This window comes from Buceros rhinoceros, unplaced genomic scaffold (genome assembly GCF_000710305.1).
Source record: "Buceros rhinoceros silvestris isolate BGI_N320 unplaced genomic scaffold, ASM71030v1 scaffold16438, whole genome shotgun sequence".
NCBI lineage: Eukaryota > Metazoa > Chordata > Aves > Bucerotiformes > Bucerotidae > Buceros > Buceros rhinoceros.
The window spans coordinates 36,456-47,635 of record NW_010425267.1 but is presented as its reverse complement, the minus strand read 5'-3'; positions in this window follow the sequence as shown (position 1 = coordinate 47,635).

The window sequence follows — 11,180 nt, the reverse complement described above, 5'->3', positions numbered from 1 at the left end:
TCAGGCATTTACTGCTAATACCATTTTTTCCTCCCTCAAATCTCCTCAAAGGTCACTATTGTTGCAATACCTACAAGAAGCCAATCCCCTAAGAGCCTCTACGTTCAACAGCAAATTGGAGATAGCAAACATTGATTTACTATTTATTCTGTTGTGGTAGAACCAGTTATGAATAATCCTCTGAGGCACACCTCCACAGGGCTGGGCACATGAAGGAACTATGAAACATGGATTTGAGTGGAAGACTCATCAGTGCGTAATTACATAGCTTCAGAAAACTGCTGGATTTGCCTATATGGCTATCACTCCCAAAGCAAAGCAGAAGGTCACTTAAATTTGTGTCCAAAGCTATTAGCATTTCATTCAGGATATCATAATCAGATGACGTTAAAACCCTCAAAACAGGACAAGCTGGCTTTTAGATCCAGTTGCAACTTCCCTTCAAGACATCTTGCTAACTACTAGTTTTATAAAACACAGAAAAGCCAGCTTCCTTCTTTCTACCACACTTTATAACCTCCATGGATACAAGATATACCTGTGACTAACATCAAGCAAGTTTTCCAGGTAGAAACAGTGGTGGTGACCACCTAACTGGGAAAGAGAATGCTTTGACCACCCTTGGCTTCAGAGGCAGTAACTTGCCAGGAGAATCATATCCACTTCACCAGTAACCAATGGCGGCCACAGAACCATAATGTGCATGGCTCTGGAGGTATCTGAGCATCTGCCAAAGTCTTAGATCAGAAGAAAACGGCACTTCTTATTACACAACAAAAATATATGGGCAAATGTGTGATATTTAAATACTACACCCTAACTTCAAAATGAAATGTGGTTCAGACATCCTAAGTCTTGGGAAACGCAAATTTCTTTCCTTCTGCCTTCCTCACCCCAACCCCAGTTCATACAGCCAAGCAATTCATCAGTCTCTAACTGATACATCTTGAAAAATCTACTTTTGAACTACTTCAAGCCACTAAATAAAATGAGAACTGGAGTTTAAACTCGGCTTTATGGTGTTCTTAGACTGTGGCTCAGCCTAGGTATTTCTGATTACTAGTCATCATACTATCAAGTCTGAATACTGTTTTCTCTGCAAACTTAATGTTCATGAAGGAAGCCAGACTGAGATCTTAGAAAAGGGATTTACCTAAAACTGGTGATTTGCTGCTCGCAATTTTCCAAGCTTGGCCTGCTACATCTAAGACACTGAAGAGTGTGTTTCCAGATGTGCAAGCCCATGTTGTTTTTACAGACCGTGACAAGGCTGCCAGCAATACCATTAGTTAATGGGAGAACTTCTTAGGGTTTTGTTTTAATTAGGTGGTCGTATCTTCACGTAGATCCTGGCACAGAGCAGCCAGGTTGAATTTTGGTGTCAAACAAGCAAAACGAGGGTAAGGTCTGACCAAGATCTGCCTCAATAAGCTTCTGTATGCAGTGCAGCTGGGACACATGAATTCTAGCATGCTCGTACACCTTTCTTTGCCTGCATATATGCAAGTTACTGCATACGGGCAAATAAAGGCCACACCATTAGTTACGATAAGGAGTCCAGCGTTAGATACAGGATGTTGATGTTAGGTACGGGATATTGACAGCTGTCCAGGAGGCCTTTCACTGTTCAAACACAACACGCAGGACAAAGTTCAGATGCAGAGACAAAAGACCAGGCACATGCTAGCAACACAGCTGACATGGGATTAGAGGCGAGCTGTAACAAAAGAAAAGGAAGTTAAGAAAGGGGGACGGGGTGGGGGGTAGCAACCGACAGCGAAAGAAATGGAGAGTGTAAGATGAAACGTGTAAAGTAGGGCAGGGAAAAGGGCAATTAAAATTTCTACTTTTGCTTCATGTCAACACAGAGTTACATTAAACACACTGAACTATGAACCTTCGACTTAATCTCTTATATATATTTTCACAAGAGGCTGAACAAACACCTCACAACAGTGGACAACATGTAGGAAAACACATTCTTCTCAAGTCTATATGGTGCATTTCAGCTACACTGCTCAGTAAGTACTCAGCACGCCAAAGAAAATCTCCGTATTTGTAGGAGTGTGAATTTTAATAGCATAATCAAAGTATAAGGAATAATTTTATCAAAATTCCCCAGAAAATTCACTTTATAAGCTTCTGAATTCCTGGGAATTGTGTATTTTCATTGTGCTTAAGAAACCCCCAAACAGCTTAGGAGATTAATATAAATTTGCTTTTTGATCTATACAGGGGTTGAAGGCTTTGTTGTGTACCATATGGCAATTTGATGCAATTTGGAGCACATGAAATATTAAATCTTAAAAAATCTGGGTTTCTAAAGGAAACATTAAGTATGCTATATAACATCAGACTGCTCTCAAGTTACCTCCTACGAAACAGGGCCTCTAAGCCTTCCAGGTGAAGTTGTTAAGTTAATTGTTTGGTGAAACTAACCCATTTATTAGGGTCCTTATTAAATTTCTATGGCAGGTGTTGAAAGCTTGAGGCTTTTTCATTCCATCAAAGTTGCAGAGTCTGAGTCTTACTGGTTCAAAATTCTTTAAAACTCAGGTTGGGGCTGCAAAACATGAACACGGCAGAATCACAGGCATTACACTTTCATTAGCTGCAGGTACACACCTTTGTTTTGGTGTTCCATGTCCAGATATAGCAAAATATTTACTGCTGCAATTGGTATATTAGGACTTCATACACCAGACAAATGCTACAGGATGAATATGAGATTCTAAAAAACTCTTGGTGCTTCAATCCTCCCAGTGTCTGAGACAGATGTTCCTCTTAATAAAGCATTAGAAAGATGAATTTACTTCTAAATTCTACTGGGTTCTGGAAGAGAAATCCTGCATAAAATACTACCATATTACTATTAGAGCTGATCAAAAGAGCTTCCACTGACAGGGATTTATTTTTCCCCCCTTGAAAACTAATTTGGTAGTGGCAGATGGTAAAGATTCTCCTCCCTGTACCCTTCAATCACAAAGCAAACATCTTTGTTCTCATGACTTTTTATATGCATGGAAAATGTTATTGAACAGATTAACAAAACTTCTCATATACACACCAGGAATGTTTTTATCAAACAAAATTTGACACTTTGAAAAAAGAGAAATATAATTCTTTTCTGAACACTTTGAATGAAACAAACACCAGTGTTTACTGGGAAGGTTACTGGAGGCAACAAAGGAGTAATTGGGTTGAATTCAATGGGTTTGGACTTGATCTAACAAATTATTTAAGTGTCGATCCAGCACAGGATTTTCAGACTGTGCACACCACCTCCTGTGGTATATTACATGCTGTACAAGAAGCGTCGTATCTCCTTCCATACATGAAAATAAACAGGATTTGCTACTACCAACAACGTCCATTAGGAGCAATGCACATTTAACGTGCCTTGGTTGAAGAGCTGCTCCTGGCCCAGGGTTTGCTGTGTTTCAGTGCTGTTTGCTGCACTAGTGCTGGTTTCTACAAGCAGTCCACTTTCTGGGACTGCTTATGGGTTTTGGGGGTATTTAGGTCCACAGCTCTGCAGTGGGCAAAATGCCCAGCCCTCACCTTTGCCAGACTGCTGAATTCTGCTTCAAAGGGCAATACTTAACTTCAAATTCAACCTCTTCTTGCCCCCTATCTACCAACTTCAGTATATCAGTCTGATTCTCTTTACATGCTCAAAAATAAAATCAGAGAAGTGCCCCTCTGAAACTAACAAAATTATAGTCACTGCACTCAGCCAGGTACCAGTTAGCTTCATCTTCTTGTTAGTTAGAGGAATGGATCTTGAATCAAGTTCACATCAACATAGTTTTACTAGCATTAGCATGGCCTTTTCCCTCCCACGTGGAGAAGAATGCCCCATACCTGTAACAATATCTGCACTAGTATCTATATATCACTCCTAACTGAAGATCTCCGTGCTCATCCTGTAACATCTAGAAGGAAAAAACATCTTCCAGAAGCCACCCTACCTCACCAAGTAAGGGCTAGTCGCAAAGTCCAGTTCGTTTCATCTCCACTACTCTGCATTTACCCTTGTTTCTTGTGGCAAACCTGGAAAGCCTAGACTGTAAAACATCCTTTATTGTTTATGGTTCTTCCTGCCAGAGGGGAAAAAACCCCCAACCTTTTGGCTGGTTAATTTTGTTGAGACACTAAAAGCTGAAATGCAGTTAAGATATTCTGCTTTACACCAGTTCTGACAACAGTGCTAAAGCCTGCATAACATGAGATGAGCAAAGTAGCCCAACAAAACCCACGCTACATGTCAGGGTTATTTCTCGACATTCAGATGAGAACTAGCATGTGCTCAGAGTCCCACTGTTTCCTGTACTTCTCAGTTAATGTTAATAGGTTGGTGGTTAACCAAGATCAGATAAGGAAAGGCAACCACAAACATGGTGTGAAACAGAACTACCTTCCAGAAGTCATGAAATCCCAAGGAACTGCCTGTTGGGGTGCCTGTGGCTTCTAGATTTCTCTTTTCTGCTTCCCCCGTTGTCCCCAAACAATTCAGGGACATTACCTAATCATTATCCAAACAAAGAAATGTTTATGAAGCCTTCTGAACAGGATGCCACAGCAGTGGAAGAGGTTCAGAAGTAAAACTTAACTATACTTTTTTGCAGTTTACTGCAAAAACAATATTAAAAGCCAAAAAGGGTAATGCACTGCATGGACCACCAAAACGTACTGGTATACTCAAGAGCAGCCTCAGATGGGTCTCCCTAGTGAAAAATATACAGAATCCACTGCACTCTGCTCTCTCCCATTTATCCATCCCTTTAATGTCTCTTGTCAAAGCCATTACGCAGCACAGAAGAAACAGAGTGAGGAGTATGGCAGTCATGAATATTAGAAACATGCAGAAATACATGCAACTCTAAAAGATTGAAGAGATTTACAGAGATTAATATTAACTAGAGCAAAATCCTGTGGCTTTGGAGGAATAAGTAGATGCTTTGTCCATTGTGCGCTAGATGCGTGATCTGAAGTAGAGGGTACAAAGCCATTCTTGGTAGGATGGAGACGAAAACGAAGCCAAAACCACAACATAAGAGATGGGAGCTATGCTGTAAGGTGTTGTGTCACAGAGAAAGGCACTGCCATTTAAAAATGGATGAATGCAGAGCATAGGCTACTCAAATTAGATTAAAATGGCTAAAAAGCTGAACTACAGTTGTGCTCCTTTTTAAGATGCATTATAAAATACAAGAGCCTAGCAGTGACCAGTGGATACCCACAAGAAGCTGCCTTTTGTCTTAAATTACCTTCTAGGAGTTATGCTTCAACAGAGTTCCACCTCTTTTTCTAAGAAAAGGGTAGCTGCCACGGGAGAGGCTCCAGGCAGATCAAGGATGGCAAACTTCTCCGTGTTCAGTAAAAGTCAACTATGCAGCCTCCCCCACAAGACTCTGACCCTAACTGTGCCCCTCTCTAACCCTAACAGAGGCTTCATGGGCAGCATGAAAGCAGAAAGCCTGGTCCCCTCTCCACACTGGTGAGCACTGCTCTGGGTAGCACAGGGAACCATGAGTCTTGGCCATTATTCTGGCTGATGCTATCCAGCTGCCAAAAGTTACCAGAGACACTATTTTTCTGAAGTCAGTAGCAGTCTTTCTTTTGCTCCAGCAGGCTTTGAAACCAGGCTATAACGTGTGAAGATCATTCTGAAATAGCATTGGCACAGCCTACCGATTAATCAAAACTAGAAGGTGTCAGACAAAATCTTGGACTGGGCTTGGACTGAGGCCTGCTTTTATACTCAGGATCCCAGTTCTTCCTAAGAACCTCCCAGAATGTGACAATGCAGCCCTCAAGTGACTGACTGAAGCTCTCGATGGAGCTTCACATTTTTAGATGTATGCCTGAAAATGGGTTTCAGCAAACCTGCCTGGGTGAAAACCCAAGGAAAAGAAATGCATACACAGATTCTTTTGCTCTGAGGATTCAACACTAAAATAGTACCATTTTATGGCATTAAACCAATGCTATGAAAAGACCAGAGCATAATGAACTGCATGCATCTTCTGCACTGACAATGCTGTGCCTCCTGACTCTGTCATTAAATAGGTCACCTGTAACCTCCAGGACAACCACCACCTTTCTATTTTTCGCAACTCTTTCCAAAAATTCAAATGAGAACGTGGCAGGAACCATGAAAACTCACCCTTTCTCCTTCATGGCCCACACAAACATAAACGAATTTGGACTTCAGTGCCAAGCAAACATTTGTGTTATTTATGGGCATTTCCAGAACTAAACTTCAACAGAGAGACACTCCTCAGGTACAGTATTACTCATAGGAAGACAACCTTCTCTCAAGCAAAAACCTGTTACTGCATCACTAAACTCTGTGTTTGCACGGTACCTTCAACCTGATGAGCTCTTTGATCCTCCTTATCAGACTTTCACATTCCTAGGAACAAGACATAGCATTGTCTCCTGTTACAAAGGAGAAAATGGGAGCGCCAAGAACTTCAGGGATTAATTATCATGCAAGCAACAAACCCTTCCTTTAATACACTCAATAGTGTTTCTATGGCATCACATCTTTCCAAAAGGCAATTAAAGAAAAAAAAAAAAACCTCATGGAAAAAACACGTATTTTGTTGCTTTGAACTGTGCTCAACTTGCATAACGATCTCTCCTGAAATGGATTTAAGAGATATACATCAAAATGGGATGTAAGCCATTTTATTTGCTATGTGAGCTTGTACTCAGAACAGTAATCAAATATTCCAGAGAAAGGTGGACCTTCAAATATATGTCATAGTCCCTAGCTGAAGAGGGACTTTGGAAAGAGAAGTGGCTTCTATCAGATAGTCTGGTCTCTACATCCCTTTGAGTCAATTCTCTACTTTTATTTTTCTTTCAATGCCAATTAAAATGATTTTTTTCCAAGCTTCCTGGTGCTCTTGGCCACTCGCCAAGACTGCTAGAGAGATGAAGACAAGGAACCGTTCAGTCACTGCAGCCTGCTTGGTGGGATTTCAAAGTTGCACCATGCAGAAGCATAGTTTCACATAACCTTTAACCCAAGATCCGCACTGCCACTAAGAGGCTTAGCAAACACTTTGGCCTGCGCAAGGGAGAGCATCAGCATTTTGGCAGCAGAGCTGGCCCACTGTGTACAGCAGCCCTTAGCCCCAAGAGTGCTTATCTGTCTAAACACTAACACATTGGCTCACTCTTCCCCCCAGCGCTGCTCTTGCATTGCCCTGCATCTCTCACTCCAAGCCCGAATGAGAGGATTCTGGTTAATGTGTGTTCCTCACATTTTTTTATCCATTTGCCACATCAAATAATGAATGTTGTGCAATGGGAGTAATGTAGAGCATGAGGACTGACAGCTTTCCTACTGCCATAGGAGTCAGCTCCTATTCTGCCTCCTTTTCTCACTCTGACAGGCACACCTGCCAATTTCACCACGGAGGACTGCTGGTGTGTGCTGGATGTGGTTAATAGGTGATATATCCCCCTTCTATAGACCTGCTGGTACTTCCAGAGCTGGAATGTGCATGCTCTCCCACAGAAAATTCACTATTGGCCTCCAGTTTTCTTCATGTGTAGGTTGTGAGATGGATGGAGGAGCAACGAAGAGAGCAGTGAAGACACTGCTGCTTTCAGGACTACACATTCCAGGTCCGTACGGCAACTCAGCTGGACAATCCAATAAAATAGGAAAAGACAACACAAGCACCAGGAAGGCTGTGTTGTACCCACCCTCTGATGTTGGCGACACCTCATCAACAACACTGAGATCAGCTGAGCTAATACAGGCATGGACATTGAATTCTGGGTAACAGAGGATGACAAGAGGTTCTTTTCACTAAGGCCATATCTATGCTTTAGACCTGGAGACTTCAAAGCTGTTTTAGTACTATTTGTATAAAACTTGAGTAAGATTCCTATAAAAACCCCCGTGTCTCACAGAGCCATATTAGAACTGTATCTGAGCCATTCTGTCTTCACATTGTGCTTCAAGCTGAGAAGCTCTTGCAGATGGACAAGGTCCTGTGCAGCAGTCAGTGCCTTCCTTGCTCACGTCATTCAGCAGCTGCTTAGTTTTGAGAGCCTGGTTTTAGAGGCAAGAAGCTTCGCTTGTGAAGTTTCTACTCTTTACAACTGTACAAAATCACCTAAGGCAAACCAAACATTTCAGGAATATGAGACCTGACTCATGGGTTTTGAGAGTCTGAGTCCATATATCCCCAGCCTCTGTCATTTGGGGTCATGGAAAGATATTATTAAGTAAGTATTCCAACGGCTCTTCAGGCTTGAAATGTGCGTGTCAATGACCTTCACTAAAGCACTCACAGCACACAGGGTACAAGCAAAGTTAGACCAAAGAACTGAGTAATCATGACTAAGACATGATCATACACTCAGTTCCCCTGAGGATTAGAAACACAATGAAACCTTCGTAGAGAAAAAAAATAATCAGGAATGCTACTACCTGATTGCAGCCTCTTGCATGGCAACAGGGAAGCAGTAAGTCTTTAAGCAAGAGATGCTACTTTGAAACTGAGGTATCATTAAAAAACATAAAAGGACTCTCAATCCCAAACAGCATTTATATTCTGCTGCAGCATATTGCTAGGGAGGTCATGGATACCAGAGTATGATCTCTTTTAAAAAATACTATGTAGAAGATGGCAAGGTAAAGGCTCAAAGTCTTAAATGTCAGAAGGAATCCCTTTCAGACCTTGGGCAGATTTCCATGGTCTCCGTGCTTCTCATCTTTAACAGTGGAATCATTCACGGTTTGAAAGAGCCTTGAAATTAAACCCATGAACGCTGATTGCAAAGGCAGTCGGATACTTCAGTGACAATTACACAGCCAGGCCCTAATGTTTAGAAAATAAGCAATTCATAAGATAATTTTTGTGATGCACGTATCTAACAACATCACAACTGCTAGTGATTAACATCATTTACATAGCCAAGAAAGGAATGCCAACAGGATTTGATACAACAGTGTGCCACTCTTGTGCTAGTTTTGTTTGCACCTGTGTGAAGTTTGACCCCGAACAGTGAAGTTGTAAAGACAGCAACACCTTTTACCTACTAACCATACGAAACTGGATGCAACCGAGGAGAAAAAGTTAAAACTGAACTTCATCAGCAGGCCACTCTTGCCTTACTCACCAACATTATACTCATAAGCACATCACTGGAAAAGTCAGGATGAGAATTTTGTTTGTTATAACTGCACTTGGAAGAAGAGAATGAAACTTTTCATTATTATCTTTGCATTTATTTCTCCATTAATAATGGCTACAATTGAGCAGTAAGAATGGCTTTGAAAATATACCTTCTCTATTTCAATTTATTTCTACAGCTGCAGAATTATATTATTTAACTTTTCTTTCATAAGTGGATTTCCTTTGGCTTTGCCTCCCATTTAATAAAATGATGAGTTTACTGAAAACAGCCTTTGCAGTTTCAGTGGATTAGTAGAGTAAAGCCTAACTTGATTGAAAAATAACTTCACTCCATGCTGCTTTATTGCCACTCAACTCACACTTGACTACAGCTGTGTCTGGCCACCAGACCAGTTATTTCACTTTTTGTTTGTTTTCAAACAATCAGCAATAGCACTACCAATAACATGCACATTCTTCATCTTCATCTTCTGTGGTGTGTCGTTGGTGGTGGGAACCATCTGAGTGAAAACTGGTCATCAGAAGAGGGCTTTTCCCACTTTGCAAAAAGAAAATCGAGCAAAGAAAGCAAGTATGGACCAAAGACAGCAATGGAATTACTTACAGTTCCGCGCCAGATGAAACACGTGGGTGGCAATTAAGTAGGAAAAGCTTGTCAGAAATCCCTAAGTACATAATTTAATCAGGATTTGATGCTATGACACCACAACATGCTGTACACCTCTTCTAAGGTCTGGAGAACCTTCGTCCCCCACTCATCTCCCATACTGCTGCACTCTGGGCACAGCCATCACAGACTCTATCTTGACAGTTCCCGCAGCTGAAGATAGGCATCAGGATTTAGCTTTTATTTGTCTTCTAAAAGAAACAGATTTAACACACAGTCCATTTTATTACAACATAAATAATAGTTACTCTGTTCCTTCAACACTGAAAAGGTTTAATTTTATAGCTGTTTTACGGGTGTTCACATTAAACCTCACACATGTGAGCAAACAGACTGTTTGACATTAACAGATGAGAAGCAAGGACCATGGGCCTTTCAAACTCCTGAGACAAACTTTATCTGCCCTCTTCTACCTTGGAAAAACTAGAAATGGAGGTAAATGCTGACTTTTACAAATGCTGGTATTGGCTTGTATGTCTTTGTTGGAAAAATAATAACTGATTGACTTCTGTGTCCACTGAACGTGGGATTTTAAAGCTTAATTACATAATTCCTTCCACTTATATACTTCCAGATCACACTCTCTCTGTTAGAAAACAAAGTAAAATAAAAGATTGTACACTGTAGTATAGAAGTACAATTATATAGCAAAGAATGTATTTCTGTCACAATGTGCAGGCAAGAAAAAACTTTGAGTTTCAGAATAAGTAAATTACAATTTACAAAACAATGTCAAAACATATTTATACAAGTTCGCAGTACTTGCGATTTCAACAGAAATCTCCTTGGTATAAAGAACATTAACTTTGTTCACTAAGTGAGAGCCAACAGTCTTGTAGAGAGCTTGCTTGGAAAGGAAGCTGCCAAGGGGTTAAGAGATGGAACCCTGCCTGGTTTCAGGAGGAAGAGCTAGTCGAAGGAAAAAGCTTTCATGTGGTACAAACTGGCCCTTTTCCTCTGGATTTCCAGAAGCTTAATAAAATGGTCCTTGCAGTTTTGGGGGCAAAGGTAAGAAATTATCACTATGCTGATTTTACAATTAATTGACTTGTCTAATGGCACCCAAGAAGCCAAGTTACGTCTTGAGCCTTGCTCTCGAAGTCACACTGCGTGGTATGTAAGGATATGCTTAGAAGGTGCTGATTTGATTTCAGTTCCTTTGCAAGCGATGCATCTTTAAACTGCAGCTTTTAGGGGCCCTTTTCTTAATGAAATCCACTGAGATACTGTATTTCATGGTTAAAATAGGTTTTGCCATACAGGTCTGAAGCAAATAGATCTGGAGCAGAATGTACTTGCTATAAAAAGGAGGGGGGGGGGGGGGGGGAGGTCTACCAAATTAACTT